Source organism: Cucurbita pepo, chromosome 10, assembly GCF_057944985.1.
Source record: "Cucurbita pepo subsp. pepo isolate OVF chromosome 10, ASM5794498v1, whole genome shotgun sequence".
Classification (NCBI taxonomy): Eukaryota; Viridiplantae; Streptophyta; class Magnoliopsida; order Cucurbitales; family Cucurbitaceae; genus Cucurbita; species Cucurbita pepo.
The window spans coordinates 15,243,451-15,268,851 of NC_141807.1; the positions used below are offsets into that span (position 1 = coordinate 15,243,451).

Genomic DNA, 25,401 nt, shown 5'->3' on the forward strand with positions numbered 1-25,401 from the left:
ACATCCCATCCCAAGGCTTTATCTGGCTCATAGTCTTTCTTAACATCCCATCCCAAGGCTTTATTTGGCTCATAGTCTTTCTTAACATCCCATCCCAAGGCTTTCTTTGACTCATAGTCTTTCTTAACATCCCATCCCAAGGCTTTATTTGGCTCAAGTCTTTCTTAATGTCTCAGCCCAAGGCTTTATTCTCCAAGACAAATTCTACATCCGAGGACTTCACGTGTTTCCTGCAATACGACAAAATACGACCTTAATACCTAGGCCTAAGGCTTCATACATATGTTTCAAGTGGTATAACAAGGGCATTTGGTCTAGTGGTATGAAAGTTTGATTCTCAAAATGCCCCTTCATGAGATTGTAGTATGAAATACATTTACCAAGTAAATAAACACATTAAAATAACACAAGTGACACGTATGTAAACTATGTTATTAATATTTTATTTCTATTACATCTTTCCTTATTTATGAAATAATGAGCGGAGATATTTTTCATTTTCACAATTACTGATGACGGGAGGTTTAGGATTTTTTAATGTAAGAATCGTGGGGATGTAGCTCAGATGGTAGAGCGCTCGCTTCCGGTGTGGAAAGTACGGAGATCGATACCTTGCATCTCCAAATGAATCGATCACTAAACTTATGAAATAATGAGCGGAGATATTTTTCCATTATCACTAAATATATTATTCCATCTTTCCTTGTTTATGAAATAATGAGCGTAGACATTTTTTCATTTTTACAATTATTGATGACGGGAGGTTTAGGGTTTTCTGATGTAAGAATCGTGGGGATGTAGTTAAGATAGTAGAGCGCTCACTTCTGATGTGGAAAGTACGGGGTTGATACCTTGCATCTCCAAATGAATCGATCACTAAATATATTATTTCTTTTCAATTTTTTCTTATTTACGACATAATGAGCAGGGATAGTTTTTCATGTCACTATTATTGATGACGAGACGTTTAAGATTTTGTGACATAAGAATCGTGGGGATGTAGCTCAAATGGTAGACCGCTTGCTTTGCATGCGAGAGGTACGGGGATAGATACCACGCATCTCCAAAATAAAACTATCTATTATTAAATATATTATTGAAAATTATTTCTTTCCAATTTTTCCTTATTCATGACAGGTTCAGTAGCGATATTCTTCATTTTCACTATTATTGATGATGGAAAATTTAGGGTTTTGTGATGCAAGAATTGTGGGGATGTAGCTTCGCTTAGCATGTGAGAGGTACGACTTAGCATACGAGAGGTACGAGGATCGATACCTCGCATCTCCAAAAGAAACTATTATTTATTAATATTTTATTTCTATTCAATATTTTCTTATTTATGACATAATATGCAGAGATAATTTTTCATTTTCACAATTATTGATGAAGCGACGTTTAGGGTTTTTTGATGTAAGAATCATAGGGATGTAGTTCAAATGGTAGAGCGTTCATTTCCCATGTGGAAAGTACGGGGATCAACATCTCCGATTGAATCGATTACTAAATATATTATTTCTTTTCAATTTTTTCTTATTTAGGACATAATGAGCAAGGATAGTTTTTCATTTTCACTATTATTGATGATGAAATGTTTAGGACTTTGTGACATTGAAATTGTGGGGATATAGCTTAGATGGTAGAGCACTCGCTTTGCATGCGAGAGGTATGGGGATCGATACCGTGCATCTCAAGATTTTCTTCATTTTCACTATTATTGATGATGGGAATTTGAGGGTTTTATCATGCAACAATTGTGGGGATGTAGCTCGGGATGTGGCTTATGATGGGAAATGTTTTATGATGCAAGAATTGTGGGGATGTGGCTTATGATGGGAAATGTTTTATGATGCAAGAATTGTGGGGATGTGGCTTATGATGGGAAATTTAGGGTTTTATGATGCAAGAATTGTGGGGATGTAGCGTATGATGGAAAATTTAGGGTTTTAGCTTCTGATGGGAAATTTAGGGTTTTATGATGCAAGAATTGTGGGGATGTAGCGTATGATGAAAAATTTAGGGTTCTATGATGCAAGAATTGTGGGGATGTAGCTTATGATGGGAAATTTAGGGTTTTATGATTCAAGAATTGTGGGAATGTAGCGTATGATGAAAAACTTAGGGTTTTATGATGCAAGAATTGTGGGGATGTAGCTTATGATGGGAAATTTAGGGTTTTATGATTCAAGAATTGTGGGGATGTAGCGTATGATGAAAAATTTAGGGTTTTATGATGCAAGAATTGTGGGGATGTAGCTTATGATGGGAAATTTAGGGTTTTATGATGCAAGAATTGTGGGGATGTAGCGTATGATGGAAAATTTAGGGTTTTATGATGCAAGAATTGTGGGAATGTAGCTTATGATGGGAAATTTAGGGTTTTATGATGCAAGAATTGTGGGGATGTAGCTTAGATGGTAGAGCTCATTTAACATGCAATGGTAGAGCTCATTTAACATGCAAGAGGTAAGGGGATATCCCGCATCTCCAAAAGAAACTATTTGTTATTAATATTTTACTTCTATTCAACCTTTCCTTATTTATAACATAATTAGCGGAGATATTTTTTCATTTTCACTAGAATTGATGACAGGACATTTAGGATTTTCTTATATAAGTATTGTGGGAATGTAGCTTAGATGGTAGATTGCTTGCTTAGCATGCGAGAGGTACAGGGATCGGATCGATACCCCATGTCTCCAAAAGAAACTATTCGTTATTACTTTATTTCTATTCAATTTTTCCTTATTTATGACATAATGAATAGCGTTATTTTTTTATTTTCACTATTATTGATGATGAGATGTTTAGGATTTTGTGACATAAGAATCTTGAGGATATAGCTTAGATGGTAGAGCGTTTGCATCCCATGTGAGAACAACTGGGATCGATACCAGGCATCAACAAAGGAAACGATTACCAAGTATATTAGAGTTTAGAGTTTTTTGATGTAAAATCGTGGGAATGTAGCATACGAGAGATACGGGGATCATAAAAATGAGTCATTTTCCTAAATGTCTTATAGAGCATTTATAGTCAAATAAATAAAGAATTTGGAATCCACGCTATAAAAATGAGTCATTTTCCTAAATGTCTATAAATAAAGAATTTGGAGAATTTGGAATCCACGCTATAAAAATGAGTCATTTTCCTAAATGTCTTATAGAGCATTTATAGTCAAATAAATATAGTCAAATAAATAAAGAATTTGGAATCCACACTATCTTTAGATCAGCTATCCACAGAGCATTTATAGTCAAATAAATATAGTCAAATAAATAAAGAATTTGGAATCCACGCTATCTTTAGATCAGCTATCCACGCTAACATTAAAATGAAAATTCATCTCTAAATTTAGATAAGATAGTGGTGTGGTGAAGGTTGATAGTGGTGTGGTGAAGGTGGAACGTGGTGTGGTGAAGGTTGATAGTGGTGTGGTGAAGGTGGAACGAACACGTGACCTTCAAATCTTCAATATTACGGTCTCCCAACTAAGCTATCCCCTATAACATTGAAAATGAAAATTCTATCCCCTATAACATTGAAAATGAAAATTCTGAAATTTTATAAAGAAATAATCACTAAATTTAGATTAAATAGTCAAATAATTTTAAAAAGAAATAATCACACATTTTAGATTGAATATCTAGGTTATGCAAGTTAGTCAACTTGAATTTGGTGGGGTGAACGTGGATCAAACACGCGACTTTCAGATCTTCAGTGACGCTCTCCAAACTGAGCTATCCCCACTAACATTAAAAATAAAAATTCATTGGTAAAGATATTTTCACTACTTCATTGAGATTTTAAAAAGAAATAATCACTAAGTTTAGATTGAATAGCCAAGTTATGCAACTTAGTCAACTTGAATCAGGTGCGGTGAACGTAGATCAAACACGTGACCTTGAGATCTACAGTGACGCTCTCCCAACTAAGCTATCCCCACTAACATTAAAAATGAAAACTCATTAGTAAGGTATTTAGCTAATTCATTGATATTTTAAAAAGAAATAATCACTAATTTTAAATTGAATAGTTAGGAGTCAAGTTATGTGACATGAATCAGGTGCAGTGAAACCGAGTTATCTTCGCTAATATTTGAAAAAAAAAATCATAAGTAAAGGTATTTCTGTTAATTCATTATTTATTGAAATTTTAAAAATAAATAATAACTAAATTTTTATTGAATAGTCAGCTTATGCAAATGGAAACAGGTGCGGTGAACGTGGAGATTAAACAAACACGTCACCTTCAAATCTTTAGTTTGACACTCTCCGAACTGAGTTATCCCTGCTAACGTTAAAAATAAAAATTCATAAGTAAAGATATTACCACTAATTCATTATATTTTAAAAAGATAGTCAGCTTATGCAAATGGAAACAGGTGCGGTGAACGTGGAGATTAAACAAACACGTCACCTTCAAATCTTTAGTTTGACACTCTCCCAACTGAGATATCCCTGCTAACGTTAAAAATAAAAATTCATAAGTAAAGATATTTCCACTAATTCATTATATTAAAAATGAAAATTCATAAGTAAAGATATTTCCGCTAATTCATTATGTTTAAAAAATAAATAATCACTAATTTTAGATTGAATAATCAAGTTATGTTTTTAGATTGTATAGTCAAGTAATAAACTTGTATTAGGTGCGTTGAACGTGGATAAAACACGTGTGACCTTCAAATCTTCAGTCTAACAATCTCCCAATTGAGCTACTTTTGCTAACATTAAAAATGAATATTCATCAGTAAAGGCAATAGTATTAGACCGAGATGCAAGATTTAAGTCTCGCTTCTGGAAAATTCAACAAAAGGCATTGGGTACCCAGTTATAGTACGACATTCCACCCATAAAAAGATGGTCAAACAGAAATGCTCAAGCAAATATTGGAAGACATGTTGAGGGTACATGTGATGAATTTTGCAGGAAGTTGGGATAAGTACCTACCCCTTATGAAATTCGCTTATAATAATACTTGCCAAGCCACCATACAAATGGCCACATACGAGGTTCTCTATGGACGAAGATTTCGATCCCCTATCTTTTGGGAAGAAGGGGGGCAAACGACAACTATTGGGCAAGAGCTGGTGCAAATTACCAACGTCGTAGTCCAGAAGATTAAAGCTAGGATACAAACCGCACAAGAGAGAAAAGCTATGCAGACCTAAGGCGCAAGGACATGGAATTGTAGGTAGGGGATCATATATTCGTAAAGGTAGCACCCCATGAGAGGGGTGCTCAGGTAGGGTAAAAAGGGGAAGCTAAGCCCTAGGTTTATCCATCCCTTTGATATATTAGAAAGAATTGGATATGTGGCCTATAGAATCGGACAATGCCCAAACTTGTCTACAGTACTTAATATCTTTCATGTATCCATACTACGGAAGTATACCCTAGATCGTTCGCACGTACTGGCTCATGAAACTCTCTTCTTGAGAGATGACCTAACGTATAAAGAAGACCCAATTCAAATAATAGACAAGAAAGTCAAATGATTGAGAAACAAGGAAATCTCTCTTGTTAAGGTCCTATGGAAGAATCATAGAGTAGAAGAAGCCACTTGGGGAACAGAAGGCAAATAAGAACCTTGTACCCTGACCTATTTTAGAATAAGCACTTTCGATGACCGAAAGTTTTCAAAGGAGAGGAGAATTTGCAACACTCAAGGTCTCCAATAAGAGATAGTGTATAATCCCTACTAGGTTGTATCTAGAAGCAAAGAACAAGTAAAATTGAAAAAACATGGAGAAAATGGTTTTTTTTTCTCATTTTTATAAACATCCTCAATCATTAAATTTTTTATAGAAGAAAAATTACAAGGTGCTTAAAAAAGGAAGGCTCCGATCGGAGAAGACTTTTCTGGCAGAAGATTTAGAAAAATCAAGAATGAAAGAGGTCCTGAAAGTGCTAGTAGATTTTCACACGAATTAGTCAACGTTAGGTTACCCTCTAATGTTTTCCTAAGCTAAAACCTCAACTCCTAAAGCCTAACCCATGACATTATGTAATGTAACGTTAGGAGTAAGACATGTTCATGAAACGTTATGGTTTCATTACGTATCGAAGCGCTATGGGTATGACAGATTGATAAAAATGTTATCACTAAGGTACATTCAGGTAACGACACAACTATGATTTGTCTAAGGACGTTAAGGCTATGATAAATTAGGGAAGGATATAACCACAAAGTTTTTACGATATGATATGATTATGATACGACATGTGAATGACAGATATATATCCAACAAGTGTTAAAGAGGGACGTGAGAATAAATTATTCTCAAGCTTTCTTTACATCGGTCAAAGAGTATTTGATATGAACCAAGAGACATCAATCATACAATATACTTCAATGAAGTTGTGAAGAAAAGGTTGTCAAAATTATCAAAAGATGTTTCAATTCATGCTACATTGAACAAGAATGAAGTTTGATTGTTCTAAATTTTGGATGGGTTACAATTTAGAGTAATTTAGAGTTATTGTATTTTAAGACTTTTAATTTACTTTTAAGTTACAATTACATAATCGTTAATTATGGCCATTATGTATCAATGTTACAACTAAACCCAAAGCATAGAAAGGAAAAAAAATTAAAGGATTAAGCAAGAACAAAGGACTTAGTCAGGTCACTCGTGTACCTTAACAAGTGATTGCAAGGAGTTAAAAGGCCTTTTGAAAAAGATTGGAAAGGAAAAAGTAAATCAAAAGGGCAAAAAAGTCATTTTATCAATTATCAAGAATCTTTCCCGATTTGTAATTCCTTATCTAGAAGGAATCTCAAGATTCAGAAAAAGGGAAAAATGATAAAAGAGCAATGATAAATTTGTAGAAAAATTATGGATTTTTCGAGAAATATAATAATAAAATATTCAGAAAGTGGCAAATTACCAAAATACCCCTAGAAGACTGGATAATTACAGAAATACCACTCTAATTCGAATCAGAGCATCTACCGTGACCATCCGGGAAAAATCTTTCGAACTCAAATCTCAACCGTCAGATCTCCTCCAAAATTTGATATGATCTAGAACGAACACGCACGGATCATCACGTCCAACGACTTGTATTCAAAGCCATGGTCGTTAAGGCTATGATCGGAGTTGATATCTCCAAAAAATTATCCAGAAAGTTTGAACTCTAAATAACGAAGATTCTGGAGCTCTCAATGTCGGTTTAAGCTCCTCCTATAAGGTCGGAAGTAGGAGCAACAATACGTAATAAGAATCGAGAAAGGTCAATCCCCCAATTGAAGGCAATAAGCATTTAGATTGTGGATCTCCTACTCTCAGATTTCTTCCAAATTCGAGAGCAATCCTCCACCATTTCTCATCAAACTTCTAAATAACGAAGAATCTGGAGCTCTCAATATCGGTTTAAGCTCCTCCTATAAAGTCTGAAGTAGGAGCAACAATACGGAATAAGAATCGACAAAGGTCGATCCCCAAATCGAAGGCAATAAGCATTTAGATTATGGGTCTCCTACTCTCAGATTTCTTCCAAATTCGAGAGCAATCCTCCACCATTTCTCTTCAAACTTATTCCTACAGTTTCTCAACAAGATTACCTACAAGTTCTATGAAGGAATAGAGTGCTGAAAGTGCCCAGAAACCATTCCCCCAATTCAATATGTCATTGAAGAACTTCAAGAAAAACTTGGAAATCCAATTCGAGGATACATGATGAGTCGTCGAGCAAGAATGATTCCAATCAGTTTCTGCACCTCCAAGGAATGCTTCCATAGAAGACCACGAAGAAAAATAACCTCGAGAGCGTGCCAAATTGAAGAAAATAGGTTTCGAAATTAAATTGGGGATAAGAGTCAAAATTCCTATCTACGATCTCTTTTCCTTCAAATTAAGGATTCCTCTAGCTTCAGAGGAAGATGTTGAGTAAACTTGATGAAGGAATCGAGAGCTGAGACATCGTAGATCAAGCTACCCATGAGATCGAAAATCTGGCATTTCGAGGGAGTTGCATACCGATAATGATTTTTAGAAATTAAGATCCTACACTCAAAGACGTTCCTCCAAACCAATTCCTTTAGCCTGTAGATAGGATATGGAAGGGGTTCAATGAAGAAATAGGGCATTGAAACCCCTAGAATCGGCTACCCAATAAGAAATCCTTTGTTTTATCTCCTGCGATAAATCAGATTTTGGATGAACTTTGGTAACGAATATCTTAGGCTACGATCCACGAGAAGTTATCAAATAAATCCCTAGCCCTTTCTTGTAACATCCATCTTTAAGTTTCACGAAGAAATCGAGGAGAGAAATGCTGTAAATGTGGCTGTACAGGCCGAGTTTCAGATGGCGGCGATGCGAAAAATGCGCATCTTCTTCCTGTTTAGAGGAAGAAAACGATGATACGGCCAGTTCAACTAAACTGTCCAAGTCAACTCAAAATTTGACATTTTCTCTAGTTTTCTCAGTAGATCTTATTTTATGAAATGTTGTATGAATTCTTATCCCGAGAGGTTATATAAGGTAATGAAGTTTGGGAGTTATTGGAAAACTTTAGTTAGCGAAACCAAGATATGGGAGAAAATGCTCATCACGATTCATATGACTTTACCTCCTAGGATAACTAAAGTGGTATCCCTGAAATAATAGATTCCCCAGATGTACCCTTGGTCTCTAATAGATACTACATGCACAATATAATGCTGGGCTATTCCTAAGAACTTATAATTTCCAAGCTTGACCCAAGACGTTATGCATAAACCTAGGATCACCAAGAATCCAAGAAAACACCTAGGTTAATGCAAACATCATGCTTAACAAGTTGCTAGGATCCATGCCTGAAGTAACCATTATCTCACTTCACGAAGTGTACCGCGAGGCCTAAATCAGATGCCCTGCACCACGATTTGCTAGCAGGATGCCACGATTATGACAACGCCACCTATGCACTCATGGGGAGAAAATTAAGAGTACTTCGGAAGAGTTTTCATGGTTAAAATACGATGCATGACATGACAACCTTTAAGGTTTAGTTGGGATGCAATGGTATATGTACCATGAGTAGAATTCCATGATGAACTTATTATCTCCCTCCCCTAAATGAGATGCCCTGCATCGTGGTTAAAATACGACAACCTCCCTCACCTAAATGAGATGCCCTGCATCGTGGTTAAAATACGACAACCTCTAAGGTTTAGTTCCTGAAAAGGAAACAAGAAGTCATATTATCCTAGCTCAATACGACAACCTCTAAGGGAAAACGAAACAAGAAGTCATATTATCCTAGCTCAAGGTAAATTACAAGTCCTCTAAGGGAAAACGAAACAAGAAGTCATATTATCCTAGCTCAAGGTAAATTACAAGTCCTCTAAGGGAAAACGAAACAAGAAGTCATATTATCCTAGCTCAAGGTAAAATTACAAGTCATATTATCCTAGCTCAAGGTTTAGACATGCTCTAAATTACCAACTATTTTCAGTAAGGGTCTATTTTATAGAATTTGTGTTTTCGCATCGAATCGAATGCTAGGTAACACCCTTTTGTTTTAAAATGTCTTGTGTTGTCGTTCCATATTCTATGTTTTCGCATCAAGGTCCATTTCTTAAAGGTCCTACCGGGAGTTGAACCCTAGTCGTTGGATTCAAAGTCCAAAGTGCTAACCACTACACCATAGAACCCCTTGTAAAAATTGATTTTGGAATGGTTTTCCTATTTTATGCAAATTCCACAAGAAGAGAGATCCTATCACGAGTCAAACTCAAGTTATTGGATTCAAAGTTCTAGAGCTGTTTTATCTAACTCGTTGTGATCTTGAGCACCTTTAGAGTGGTTGCAGAAGTAACCCTCCAATGTTGATTGAAGCTCTTGGAGAACATGTAATTTTATATATTTCTTATAGTTAATTTATATATTGTTATATATTACAAACAAATTGAAATAATACTTTACATCCCAGTCTATCTTTCTTCCGTGCAAAACTTAACATGAAAACTATATTATTTCAATATTCACTCGAGAAACATGGGTGAAAACTATATTATTTCAAACCCTCCATTATTGCTTCTACTTTGCGTGAAAATGCTTCCACTAAATCATGTTACTAACTAGATTGTTTGGTTCGGTTCAATTCTTGGGTCCACTAGATTGAATCGACCTAGCTCAATTAAACTCTTGATAATATAAAAATCATAAGTTTCTTAAATTACTTTAACTTAAAAGCTTAACCCCTAATTTTTTTTAGAATGTTTAGCTTTGTGTCTAGTTGATCTCTAAATGCTTAGAAGTATCTAATAAGACTTCTATTTAAGGAACTTTTCTCTATAAAAGAGGTAAGACTTCAGGTTTATTATTAAGGAATTTCAAATGAGTGATTTGATATATCACATAGGACAAAATATTTATTTGTTTCAAATATCTTAGGTTGACCATTCTTTTTTGTCAAGTATTTTGAATATTATCATTGTGAATTACTAATGGCATTAGATTGAATCTTAGTAACAACAATATCCCAAAACTCAGTAAAGATGACATCAAAATTAATACTTTAATTTCATCTTCAAAATTTATTTCCACTTAACTCAGTTCACTGATAATCACAAATATATACAACCTTAAAAGGTAAAATTATAAGAAGTACAAGAGAAAAGTGCTTAAAATAGTTTCAAAATATAGAAAAAAAAAATAGTAGGAATTGGTCAAAGTCAACATCAACATCCATTGATCACTTATGGCACAGCACAGAACAGATGAGAGTAACATTTTTTTATTTATTTCTCAACTATATTAGGCCCTTTGGTTTATTGGCTTTACAAGATGGAGACATGAAGTTTTCTATGTTTGAAATAAATTTGGTTGATTGTTTTCTGGTCAGCATTGATACCATCAAAACTTATTTATTTCTTTGAAATGTTTGAGCTTACCATTTATATGTTTTCATTATTCTACTTTGCATTTAGAAATGAAGCAAAATTAGTCTGAGGGTTTTAGGCTAGGCAGATTGTTATAATTCTAATTTTTAACTAAAAAAAAAAATTAGTCTGGTTGTCACGCTTAAAACTACCCTATAGGTATAATCGACCTATTATCCTTCCACCAATACGAGAAAAAGGCAACGTTACTATGTGAAACTAGTTTCATGTCATTTATTCAACAATAAGGGTGTTAGCATGCATTTGGAAATGAACCCATATTTAAAAAATTTAGATAAAATAGAAAAGAATTGTTATCTCAAAGACAATGATACTATGTGAAACTAGCATCAACTTAACTCTTAGGGGCGGTAAACCAACGGTTCCTTCACCCAAGACCCATGGCCCAACTCCCAACATGGAAGGGATAATCTAGAGAATTATTCCAAGAACCCTAACGGATGGGTTACAAACTCACATTATCAAGCTCGACAACAAACAATGTCACCGGCAAACTTAGTAAGACTACATGAAATTACGAATATATCAATGTAGGAAGAATAAAAATAGGATTTTAATATTTAAGAGAGCTCTTCCTTTTTATTTAAGATTTTAATATTTAAGAAAAGAGAAAATGTATAAAAATAGGAGACATTTTATAGATTTAGGAGAAAGTGAAAACAAAAAGGGAGTCATGACCCATTTTCGGTGGGTTCTCGAAGCACGGATTGCAAGTTAAAGAAGGTTGAAAACAAAGTAAAATGTTTTATAGAAATAAAAAAAATTAAAATATAATGAACATATATATTTACATTGTACTTAGTAAGTCGCTAAGTTTTTAACCATGTTCATAGTGGGTAAGGGAGTCATGACCCATTTTCGGTGGGTTCTCGAAGCACGGATTGCAAGTTAAAGAAGGTTGAAAACAAAGTAAAATGTTTTATCGAAATAAAAAAAATTAAAATATAATGAACATATATATTTACATTGTACTTAGTAAGTAGCTAAGTTTTTAACCATGTTCACAGTGGGTGCTTGGTACCACACTATTTTCTTAATGATTAAATTGGTTCTTGTCCGAGAATAGTGGCCCTTAGGTTCTAAGTGATGGAGGACTTTGGAATAAGGTTTGGAATCGTTAATTATTCTTATCTCTTTTCCTTTATTCTTATCTCTTTTCCTTCAGACACTCGGTGGTCGGGAGTAAATCGAATAAAGTGTCTGTCCAAATAAAAGGGCCCAACCAGATTCGAACTAATAAATGCTCTACCACTGAGCAATGGACCCATTTTGTATGATTTCAACCTTAGTGACCCCTTCTACAGAGTGTCAGTCCAAAAGTATAAAAAATGTCTGTCCAAAATAAAAGGGCCCAACCAAGTTCAAACGAGTGACGAGTCAAATTCTCTACCACTGAGCCATGGATTCATTTTGTAAGATTTTAGCCTTGGTGACCCCTTAGACATAGTGTCGGTCCAAAAAGTGTAACAAATTTTTATCCAAGATAGAAGGGCCCAACTAGGTTCAAATTGGTGACCTCTTGATCTGCAATCAAATGCTTTAACATTGAGCTATGGACCCATTTTGTATGATCTCAACCTTAGTGACCCCTTCTACAGATTATCGGTCCAAAAGTGACCCTACCGAATCAGCTATGGACCAATTTTGTATAATTTGGTGGATTACCTATCGGGAATTAAACACAGGTCGTTAGATTCAAAGTCGAAAGTGCTAACCACTACACCATAGAACCACTTGTTAAACTTTATTTTGGCAACGATTTTGATAAGCGCCAACAACGTTGGATTTTGAAGAGAGTTTATTTGACTAATGATTTGATTTTTTTAGGTTGTAGAGATATCTCTTACAAATCAAGACTTTGTATTATTTTGAAGACACTCATCCAGACATTTGTAAATGTGCTTGATATCTTGAAGGATATAAGACATAGTTGAGAGAACCTAAATTTTTTTTGAAGTTGGCTTTTTCTAGGATATGTCATCACAAAAGTTTGAGACAAAGACCATTGGATGTGTTTTAATAAGGCTCAAATAAATTTAAAATCCAAGAAAACGGATCTAATGTTAATATTATTGATTTTGGGTATTGACACAACTAGCTGATTTCTTTTGATTACATTTATGAATGTATGTAGATGTTTAAAGTGTTGATCTTAATGGTTTTAGAAAATATCAACACATCATCAATATAAACTATCCAAATTTTTTGAAAGGATTGAAAATATCATTCATAATCTTCTTAAATTCGGATGGAGCGTTTTTTAGCTTAAATGGCATGACGTTCCTCTCATATTTTCTAAATTGGAAATAAATGCTATTTTATATTTGTCCTTTAGGAAATTAGAATTTTCTGAAATCCCAATTTCATGTCGAATTTTATAAAAACATTTGACTCTAAATTCTTTTTATCAAATCATTTTTGTTTTGGATTGGATATCTTATTTATTCTAAAACATTATTCAAAGGTTTGTAGTTAATTACGAGTATCAGAATTTCTGGTTTCTTTTCACCATGTTGTTAACCTAAAATGTTAGACATGATCACATGCTCTTTGAAGACCTTATCAGCTTCCTCTGCAAAATATCACCTAAAATGTCACAGTATTTAGTGTTTGATGCTTTTTGACTTAACCCTAGGGTTCTATTTACCGTGAACTTGTGATAATTTTTGTCAAATTATATATTTGAATACCTAATACATTAAGATATAATATCTTATTTAAATAATATTAAAATGTCGTAGAATATCATAATATATGTTTAATTAATATGAATCTCATTCAAATTTCAAATATATATTTTTATTTAATGTTTATGAAACACATCAATTATTTTAATATATAAAATATCAAATACGTTAATATGTTTTGATATTATACTTCAAGACTATAGGAACTTGCTCAGAGGACCTAAGAGTTACATTGGCCTACGATGCATCTCACGGACGATGCAAAACTATGGTGGCGCCTTGTAACAGCAAAAATAATAATAATAATAAATAAATAAATTATTATAAAGAACAAAAAATTATTATTATGTAAAAAAAAAAAAATAATAATAAATTAATAAATAAGTAAATAAAAATAATTATTCCCTCATCTCTGCTAGTCACTTCCCCAACAATCTCTCCTCAACCCATCTGATAGTTCCTGCAAAAATGAAACAGAAATGAAAAATGTCAGATTTGAGAAAACAAATTTATAGGAGATGGGTTTGCAGAGATGATCAATATTTACATGGGAGAGAGATTTGAGATTTCTCTGTAAGTTATATGAGATCTCCTTTTTTTATCCAATTCTTTAGTTTTCCTTTTTTTTTTTTATCCCATTATTTAGTTTTATTTAGCAATTTACCTCTAAATCGTCAGGATCAATAATAGCAGAAAAAATAGAATCGATTAAATTGGCCAAAATAATTGCTAACGAAACTAAAGAAGAAAATGTTAAACAGATTTAACTTATCAGAATTTCTTCTCTCTGCAAAAACAAACACAAAAAAAAGGGTTCAGAAAGGGATAGGTTGGTGATAGATTGATAGAACGATAGCATTAGGGTACATTCTTGTGACGATATGACTAAGGTACGTCACGTAATGATATGTCTGTGATAGGTATAAGAACGTTAAGGTTGTGGTAAGTTAGAGAACGATAGGACTATAAAGTGTTTGCGTTATTGACTCGGTTATGATATGATACATTGTATGCTAGATTATTGTGCTTAAGTACGAAATCATGTGAACGTGAATGTATGTTATTTATGCTCCTTAGTTGATGTGATATGAATGCATGTGACTATGTGTGGCCCTTATACGATTATGGCTTGTTGTATGAGTATTGAAATGTAACTGAATGAATTGTATGACATGAAATACGGTAAATTGCATGATACATAACCCCGCTAGGAATATGTATGATATGTAACGAAATGAGAATGAGAATGACATGTAAGCATGAAAACGTGACACGGGGTTATGTTCATTAAATGATGACTGTAGGACTAGTGGGACCTCATGTATATTGTGTGATCATGCATTTGGGGGGATACCCCTATCCCATCACGAGGGTACGGACGCGTACATCCAAATGGCAGGACAACGATCGTTATGCCCTGCATAGCGCTGCCGTGACGGTTTTAGTTTTAACGGGTCCCGGTGGGCCCCCAGAGCATGCCCACCGGCTAGGGACAGTGGCCTAGCGGTGTGCGAACTAGCTGGTGAGTCCATACTCGCACGTATGGGCTGCGTGTAGAGTATATGGTACACGTCCACGATTACCTGTTAGGATTACACCGTAGGGAAAACGAAACGAAACGAAACGAAATGAAATGAAACGAAACGAAACGAAATGAAAGATAGGTCCCATCATTTCATTGCATGTGATTGTTGCATTTAACCCCAATAGTGGGGTCACTTACTGAGTATTTCTTTAAATACTCAGGCCATGTGCTACTACATTTTTCAGGTTAAGGCAAGACATTCCTATACGGCTGACGACGGCATCGCAACTCGAAATCATGGCACATGCATAGGATAGTGGTATTTATTTTCTTAGACTTAAGATAGAATAGGATGTTTTAAACTTAAACGCTTATTTATTTTACTTCGGGTCTTTTATTGTGTCGTTTTAAAGATGTTTTCGAAACACGTAAGTCCATGGCTGTGTTTTTAAGTTAAAGGTTATGTTTTATGGAATTTAAATGAAGTCTTCTGCATTCAATGTTTATGGTATGTATACAGTAGCGACCTTAAATTAAGTAGAAAATTTCGGGTCGTTACACGCCTGAAGGTGAATGGTATAAAAAACTGGTCATGCACCAAAAAATCATGGGAAGACCATTGATGGAATTGAAGCAATCGGCTCTCCCCTGGATGGGTTTCCAATCAAAGACCTAATGTTTGATGTTGACTCTTTTGAAGAAAAAGCCACAGGATCGAACAACAAGAAACATGGCGGTAGCTCTAAGAACTCTATCACACACATAATAAAACGTGTCGAAGAGTTAGACATTACACAGAAGATCTAGCTTTCATCGAGCAGACCCGAGTTTGATTCTCGACAATGAAATTTTATTTTCTTATTTCTTTTATTTTATAGTTTCATCTTTTGTCACCAATTATATTTAAACTTTACCTAGGTTTGAGAAGCACTGTAATGGATGAGTTCAATAGTATCTTAATTTCAAAAGACTTTTATGAACTTGGTTTGAGAGGCACTATAATTATCAAGTTCAATAGTATCCTAGATTAAAAAGACTTTTATGAACTTTGAACCTTTAATAGTGTTATGTCATAGATATTTTGTTCAATTTCAACAAGTAAGGTTGAGGTCATTCAAATGGTTAATGTGATAATCCGGTCATTTTCAAAGTCTCTTTTGTTGAATGCCATCATGGCTGAGATGACTGAGATGAGCACCAAAGTGAGTTTGACAAGGAGAGTCGTAGAGAACCACACCCCAAGCCAAGCTCATGTTGGGCTTAACAAACTGAAAATCAAAAAACACAAACCCTTAAATGGGAACTGGGCTTAACAAACTTTATTTTTGACAGTAGAACAATACTTGAAGGTTACAGGAACTTGCTCATAGGACCTAAGAGTTACGTTGGCCACAATGCATCTCATGGACGGTGGCGCTCAAAGGTGGATGATATAAAAAATGGGTCCTGCACCATAAACTCATGGGAAGATCGTCGATGGAATCGATGCAATCGACGCTCCCCTTGATGGGTTGCCAATTAAAGACCTGACGTTTGATGTTGACTCTTTTGAAGAAAAAGCCACACGATTGAACACCTCGAATGTCGCAGTAGCTCTAAGAACTCTATCATACGACCTGAGAGTTGAGGGCTACATGAACTTTCTCATACGACCTGAGAGTTATGTTAGCCGCAATGCATCTCATGGACGATGCAAAACTATGGTAGTGCTCGAAGGTGAATGGTATAAAAAATGGGTCATGCACCATAAACTCATGGGAAGATCGTTGATGGAATCGATGCAATCGACGCTCCCCTGGATGGGTTGCCAACCAAAGACCTAACATTTGATATTGACTCTTTTGAAGAAAGAGCCACACAATCGAACAGCTCGAAACGTCGCGGTAGCCCTGAGAACTCTAACACACAGGGAAAGACGTGTCGAAGAGTTAGACATTAAGCAAAAGATCATGCTAAAATTCTTCAGCGATCTGACAAAAGACTTAAGGACATCAAGACCAAAAATCCATTGTCGTCCAGGGGTCAGGATATTTGGCTTTCACTTAGGAGACCTAGGTTCGATTCCAGCAATATAATATTATTTTCTTATTTCATTTTATTTTACAGTTTCTATCTTAGATTAAAAAGACTTTTATGAACTTCGTACCTTTGTTATAGTTATGTTATAGATATTTTGTTCAATTTCAAATGGTTAATGCGATAATCTAGTCGTCTTCGAGGTCTCTCTTGTTGAACGACATCATGGTTGAGATGAGCACCCGTGTGAGTTTGACAAGTTGGGCTGTAGAGAACCACACCTCAAGCCAAGTTCATGTGGACTTAACAAACTTAAAATCCAAGAACACAACTCCTTAAATGGAAACCGGGATGGTAAGGAATTAAAAAGCTTTATTTTTGACGTAGAACAATACTTGAAGTTTACTAGAACTTGCTCATAGGACCTAAGAGTTACGTTGGTCGCAATGCATCTCATGGACGATGCAAAACTATGGTGGTGCTCGAAAGTGAATGGTATAAAAAATGGGTCATGCACCATAAACTCAAGGGAAGACTATTGATGGAATCGATGCAATCGACGCTCCTCTAGATGGGCTGTCAATCAAAGACCTGACGTTTGATGTTGACCCTTTTGAAGAAAGAGCCACACACGATCGAACAGCTCGAAACGTCGCGGTAACTCTGAGAACTCTATCACACACATGAAAGGACGTGTCGAAGAGTTAGACATTACCCAAAACATCATAGTAAAACTCTTCAGCGATTAGACAAAAGACTTGAGGACAACTACACCAAAAATTCATTGTTGTCCAACGGTTTGGATACTTGGCTTTCACCTAGGAGATTCTGGTTTGATTCTCTGAAATTGAATATTATTTTCTTATTTCTTTTTATTTTATAGTTTCATCTTTTGTCACCAATTATATTTAAACTTTACCGGGCACTTTAATGGTCAAGTTCAATAGTGTGTTAGATTAAAAAGACTTTTATGAACATCGTACCTATGTTAGTGTTATGTCATAGATATTTGTTTCAATTTCAACGAGAGCACCAATTCTTGGTTCTCGTCGTCATTATTAACGACATTTTCAGATGAATCCTGAGGCGTCATGGCGGGATTTAATATCCTATCCAACTTTTCCTCTATCTTGGCCATTACAGCCTCTTCTTTTGAAATCCTTTTTGTAAATATTTCGAGATTTGCTGGTATGAGTATTGGTATTGACTCATCAACCTTTGGTACAGAGCTGCTTGCCTGTTCCTGCTGAGTACCTGATTTCTTTGAGATTTTTCCCTCGATACTTTCAAGTTGAGTAGCGATTGTGGATAAAATCTTATTTGAATAATTGTTTTGATGCTGGATATTCTTGATATCCTTTAGGGTCGGATTACCCTTTTCTAGTCCTTCCGGAATATGTTTGAAAGGGCTAGCTTTGACCTTTTCTCCGTAGTAGTTGTCGAATTCGACTTCTTCTAACGGAGGATGTTTCGAATATACCTCGCCTCTTTTGGTAGTCTTCCAACTCCTCTGGGTCAAGGTGCATACCTGCAGAATATTTTCTTCAAACCATTCGAAGAATGGTATATTTTCTTTGATGGTTTCCATATGAGAATACCACTGAGCTCTTAATTCATTTCGCTCAGCCTCTTTGTAGGTTTGGAAGAAGGCATTTCTTTTTGAAGAGTTGGTAGTTGACATAAAATCTGCTTTCAAGAATTCTTTGTCTATCTGGAAATCAGCTGTAATGACATTTAACTGGCTTTCGTAGACGGATTGAGTATCCATATCCGTATGGGTTGGAGACCTTGAGCCATCTTCATAGTGGATTGACGCCCTTTTTTGATCATAACTGACCTCTTTTACCTTTAAGGGGTCATACATTGACCTTGATAATCCTGAAGTACTTGGTCTAGAACTCAGGAATTCTTTTACTTTCGACTCTGACGAAGGTTCTTCGCTGAATTTTATTTCAACGCTTCCATCGTCATGTTCGATGATTTGAACTGGGTTTTGAGATTCTTTCCTCTTTGGAAGATTTACATCTTCTATTTTCCAGAGAGTGCTTCTGGTTATTTGATCCCAAGAAAGTGTTTTTCGGACAGTCACTGATGATTTTCCAATATTTGCCTCTATGAGCATAGTCGATCCTTTTGGTGAGGATCTTAATGCTCTTGGAGAAATGTTTGTATTCATGAGCTTATAATAAATCCTGAATATGACGACTGAAGAATGAGTTTCAGCCTTGATGTTTAAATTTTTTTACTGTAAATCTAGCATGAGAGCTGATAATATGTGTGGGTCGTGGAGAGACAGAGTAAAGTTTGGATAACAATTGAAATAGACTGGTCCATTCTCTAAATTGGATTGAACCATTCGCAACAAGGAATTTGAGAAATCTTCATGTCTCTTATCTCGTAAGGAGATAAGGACTGGGATATCTAATCCAAGTCTGAACAATGGTTTTACCATGGCTTGGACAAGACCGACATGGAGATAGTTAAACTCTTCACGATGTTGGAGTATAAGAGATCTTGAAAAAAGATTCAGAGATTCCCTATTGCTATGATTAGGATCTACCTTTGGAATTGTCCAATTTTTGAGTTGATCTTCGATTCTGGCAATCTGATATTCTTGATTGACAGTATTTGAGATGGTGAGATTTTTTCCCCTTCGATGTTCATTTGAACTTTCTTCTTCATCGGTAGAGCATTTGAGATGGCTTGATTTTCTGAGTTTTCTAAGAAATTCGTTCATAAGATAGATAAGATAAGAGTACGATGATTTTTCTCTGAATTGTTCAATTGATATTCAAAAGAGAGCTATCGGCCGATTGATGCTCTCCTTACATTGATGAAGTCTTTTTTATAGACTTCGAATTTGATCGTAAATTTGAAAAACGCCAACTAAGAGATAAGATCGAATCTAGCAGGACAGGACTCCTGCAAGATCTGTTTTCCTAAAAGACATAGAGTAAACTAATAATTTAAAAGACTAATAATTTATTGACACTCAAAATTCACATGTGAGCCCTCACTGTGTGGCTGACAAGTTGTCAATCTTTGTTTTGTCTCTGATAAAGTTGTCAGGATGTAGATAAGATTTTTCTTCAGAATTTTTCATATGACTAAGCACCCAAGCTTGCCAACGGACTTACTGCGCTTCCCGCGTCTTACCACCTGGAACACAAGGGCTATTCGCTCAGCTATCAGATAATCCAAATTCATCTGATTTTGCTTATCCTTTTCCTGGTTTCTGCAACATCGCTCTTACAAGATTGAGTAACTCCTCTTCCCTCACGAATATTGATGGCTCTGATACCAGAAGCTACAGCTTAATGACTTGAGCCCTTACTATCTACATGAGCTCTATCATCCTAGCTTAATTAATATTTTTAATACATGTTAATACCTAGATGTACATACATATTTTTACATAATCCAAACATTTATCAATATTTCATCAATTTCTTTCTGAAATGAAATAAGACAAAAAGTACATTAATAATTAAAAAACCAAATTAGTCAAGGTGCCAAAAGAAAAAATTGAATGGAATTTCTTAGGGAACATATTCCATTCACGGATTTGAATTTTTTTTTTTTTTTTTTTTTTTTTTTTACAATTAGTTTAAGGACTATTCAGTCATTGAGATGACCATATCTACAAAGGTGGTTGCGAATCCAAAAATGGATCATTGAGATTATAGATCGTGTCTTCCTCTTCTTCCTCTATAATAGAAGGAGAAGACGTCGAACCGACTGATGCGGCTTCTTGAAGAAGCTTTTGAAAATCAGCTTCCGAAGCTGTCTGGGCTAAAGCGGCGAGTAGCCTCGACTTTGAATTAAGGAATTCGGAGGTCTTCTTCTTGGATAAATCCTGAAGGTGGCCATTCTCAGATAGCGAGACCTTTACCGCTTTGATGTCTGCGTGGGTATAAGTATATTTATCCCACCATTTGATTTTGATAGTTTTGAAGACCTGTTTTATTTGGTCTTCGGTTTCCTTAATTTGAAAATTCCAAGTTAAAATCCAAGGAATTTGAAAATATACGCAAAAGCTCATGGTTAATGGAAATGGGATTTTGAATATATTTTGAACGAAATAGTGGAACGATTCTTGTATTGGAACTGGAAATATATCTTTGGCTCATCTAAAGATTTTCCACCATTTGATGAACCAAAATGGGTAATGAATTTTATGAGCATTCTGGCAGAATTGAATGAACCATGAATGCTCGTAATTTTGATACGAAATGACATTGAACCATGCCATCTGATAGTCTCTGTACGAGAAAGAATGAGGAACAAAAGGTTTTGAGAATGTCTTTTCCGTGTATGGATCTTGATTCCAATACGTCGGATTCATGACTTTAAAAATTTTTAATTTTGAATACGCGATTTTCAAAGGATCATCGCGACTCGGAATATGAGTAATTTCGACGGACTTTGTGTCGACTAAAATGAATTCATAAAACCTTCTGGTTTTATGAAGATCTTCTGGGATATAAAAGAATCCCGATGGTAGGCCTTTTTAACGACTTCGCCGATTTTCGGGTCGTCGTATTCTTGTTCTACCAGAGCTTCTGGTATAGACACAGATTTTTGAAAATAGGTTTTCATTTCAGGAACGGGAGAAAAACGAACGGGAACAACCGCGTCCGAGTAGGTCGAGGGGACAGAAGGTCCCTTTGAAGTGGAAGAGACAGTGGGTCTCGATGGAGTAACGACAGATGGCCGTGTTGAAGAGGCTGAAGGCCTCGTCGGAGTGATAACCTCCGCCTGTTTTTTAGAAAGCTTTGCTTTAGATCTGGTCACCAATGTGAAACCAGCATCCATTGCATAGCTGTCGGATGTCATTGGAGTAGGTGTGCTTGAAGAAGCATTGGGCTTCTTCCCTTTTTCGATCACTTTCTTTCCGGTCATTGCTGGGAGAATGGAAATTGGTTAGGGAGAATTTTTCTTTGAGAGTAAGAACTCTCTTGAGAGGTAATCTGCCAAGGGGTTTTCGATCCCTTTTATAGGCAAAATTTGAAAGTCGAAGCAAGATAAAATGGCTTGCCATCTAGCAAAAATTTGTTTAGACACAAGATTCTTGACATCTTTTTCTAAAACAAATTTAGATGCCCTTGAGTCGGTTTTGATAACAAAACTTTTGTTAATTAAATCACTTTGAAATTTTTGTACACAAAGTACTATTGAAAGTATTTCTTTCTTTACTGTTGAATAATTTTTTTTAGTAGAATTCCATATTCCCGAATGGAAACGGACAATGGATTCTTTCTTGTCAAGGCACTGTTTTAGGATTCCTCCATATCCAATATCGGATGCGTCGGTCTCCACTATTAAACTAGCCCTTGGGTTTATCAGCCATAAACACGGAATTGACTTGACAAGGGATTTGAATTTTTGGACTGTTTTGGTGTGTTCTTCAGGGCTCTCGATTCTTTTTTTAGCCTTTCATAAAGTGGCTTGCAAATGGGTATGATATTTTGAAGGAAATCAGACACATAATTGAGACATCCCAAAAATCGTTGTAGTTGGGTTTTATCTGTCATTTGGTCCAAAAAATTTGAGGCAAACTCAATGGACCTTCGAATGGGTTTAATTAGACCCAAATAAATTTCAAATCCAAGAAAACGGATTTTTGTTTAAAGTGTTGATAGATGTTTTGAGAAAAAATCAGAACATCGTCAATATAAACAATTGAAAAGTCTTGAAAAGGATTGAAAATATCATTCATAATCTTTTAAAATTTGGATGGAGCGTTTTTTTATCCCAAATGGCATAACGTTCCATTCGTATTGTCCGAAAGGGACATTGAAAGCCATTTTGTACTTGTCTTTTTATGAGATCTGGATTTGCCAAAATCCTAATTTCATATCAAATTTTGAAAATATTTTTGCATTTGAAATTCTTTGCATTAAATTTGATTTATTTGGAATTGGATATCTAATCCATTTCAAAAACTTATTTAAGGGTTTGTAGTTTATTACCAGTCGCGGGACTCCACGTTCCTTCTCTCCCTGGTTGTTGACGTAAAAAGCCGCACATGACCAGGGGCTCTTTGACGGTCTAATAAGACCCTTCTGTAAAGAATCATTGATTTCTACTTTGCACAATGTTAGTAAATCTCTATTCATTTGAATAGGTCGGGCCTTCGTAGGAATATTTTTCTCCTCGAAGTTTTTGACATAAGGAAGATCAACTCTGTGTTGCTTCCTATTCCGAAAGGCATTAGAGATATTTGAACAAATTTCCCTTCATATTTGAGTTTGTAAAGTTTTGATTTTAGACTGGAGAGTCTTATTTTGAATTTGTTCTTGTATTCTTTTGAATGAAATTTCTTCCTTTAAAAAAGAAATTTGTTTTTCCTTATAATTTAATACATTTATTGATTGAATAATTGTATTTTTTGAAGGTTATTTATTTCACTAATCCTTGTGGGGGAGGAAGTTAAATTTTATCTTCTATCCCCAGGCGTTTGACCCTAACCACTTTTCAGTTATTTTAGAAGGATATAATTGAGTAATGAAAGGAGTATACCTCTTGTCCTAAGTCCTTTACTAAAAGGAAGGAATTTACGAAGCAAATTCCATCATTGCAAACATGAACTTTTGATCGGCTCCCGTATCTATGAGAGCCTTTAGTGTGATTTTGAAATCATAAATTTTTAAGGTAACGAGAGCGTACCATTTTTGATATTGAGAAGTGGTGATGGCTCCAACGAAGGAACTTTGAAAATCTTCTTCGTCCAGGTTCGGTTCGGCCGTTTCCCTTTGTTCGGGCAGCCTTTCCTGAAGATTGAGAATTTCTTGATGAAGCATATAAGATTCTGACCTAGTTTTAGATCTTAACGCCTGTACCTCTTGTTTCAGATTATTAATCTCTCTTTGTAAATCTTGAGTAGTGAGTTCTCTCGGTTTTTCAAATCTTTGGAGAACTGATTGGAGTCTGTAGAGATTTCTTTCTTCCTTTTCAGGTGGCTTAGAGATTGTCATAACAATTTTTTTTGTTGAATTTCTGGATCTTGAACTTTTTCTACTACTTCGAGTAGAATTTCTTGATCCTTTGTAAGGACATTTATGCATCCTTCGCACGTCCTTTTTCCTTCTTGTTCTGATTCGTATTCTGTGCTAGAATATGAATCGGATTCTTCTTGGAGTTCGAGGATTTCTCCCTCGCTGGATTGTTCTGAGTCGGTTAAAAACTATTCCACTAGTGTGACTTAGATACCCTTTCTTTGTGGTATCAGTCATGCTATTTGAATAGCCTAAAGTCATCATAGCCTCTCCACCGGTTCCGAAGACTCCTTTGGCATCAATGTGCTCCAATGAAAGAGATCAGACCCTTTCCTAAACCAGAACCAGTTTAGTTGTGTCTAAACCAAAAGTGAGCTCATTTTGCGTATACACAATCTTGAAACCCAATTAGTTCACGGACTGTCTCCTCAACCCTGGCGAGTATGAGTGCTTGGTAAGAGAGAATGTCAAATGAGAAAGGCATTCGATTACGACAACATTCGCAACTACCAAAGTGCACTAAACCTAGTAGAGATCTTCGACCTAACGATAATGGAACTTCAAGTCCATTTAATCAATCCTATGTGTACCTTATTGTTGACCGAATCGGATGCACGCCAGGCCTAAATTCTCTCTCAGTCACCTGGAGACGAAAGAAAGATAAGATCCGAAGTTTACGAATCGAAGAGAAAGTGGATCTGAGTTCTACACGCTTTCATTTTCAAAAGCTTCGCTTGCCTACGGTACTTTATTCAGGATGTGCAACAATACGGTCATCTCTCAGCCGTGTATAGAGAATTCCTTGATCATTTCCTTGGCGGATAACACAAATGAAATCGCTTCCCTGATTGCCCATCTTATGAGTCCATTCTTGTCTTGTTGGTTTGTTGTACTATTCTATACCTCTCTCGATTGATAGAAAGACGTTCGGGAGCTGGGAGGGCCTATCGTGAGGGAACTTTCCTTTTCACGGTAGGCAAAGGTAAAATGGGAGCTGCATATGTCCACGGTGATCAAGGCAGAGCGACTCCTTCTTTAAAAGAGGTTGGTTTTATCGAAACTGTTAGATCCACTTTCGTTAAAGAAAAATAGGAGCTCTTGGTTTGGCCGATGTCGATTCGTATGGCAATGCGGACTCGACTCAGGATGAGAATTCCGCTTTTCATACTGCTGCTATGAGCCGAAAGAGCTAGTAAGCCATCTTGCTAAACGAAAGGAAAAAGCACGTACGGGTTGACCTTGTAACAAGGGGCGGGGGCCAGCCAAAGAAGGTCAGTCG

The 25,401-nt window shown here is 35.6% G+C and overlaps 1 non-coding gene across 1 annotated transcript; it reads right to left on the minus strand.

Moving 5' to 3' along the window:
* Positions 1-9,573: 9,573 nt before the first annotated feature.
* TRNAQ-UUG (transfer RNA glutamine (anticodon UUG)) lies at positions 9,574-9,645 on the minus strand. The gene has a single exon. It is a non-coding gene; the product is annotated as a tRNA-Gln (tRNA).
* Between the last annotated feature and the right edge of the window lie 15,756 nt (positions 9,646-25,401).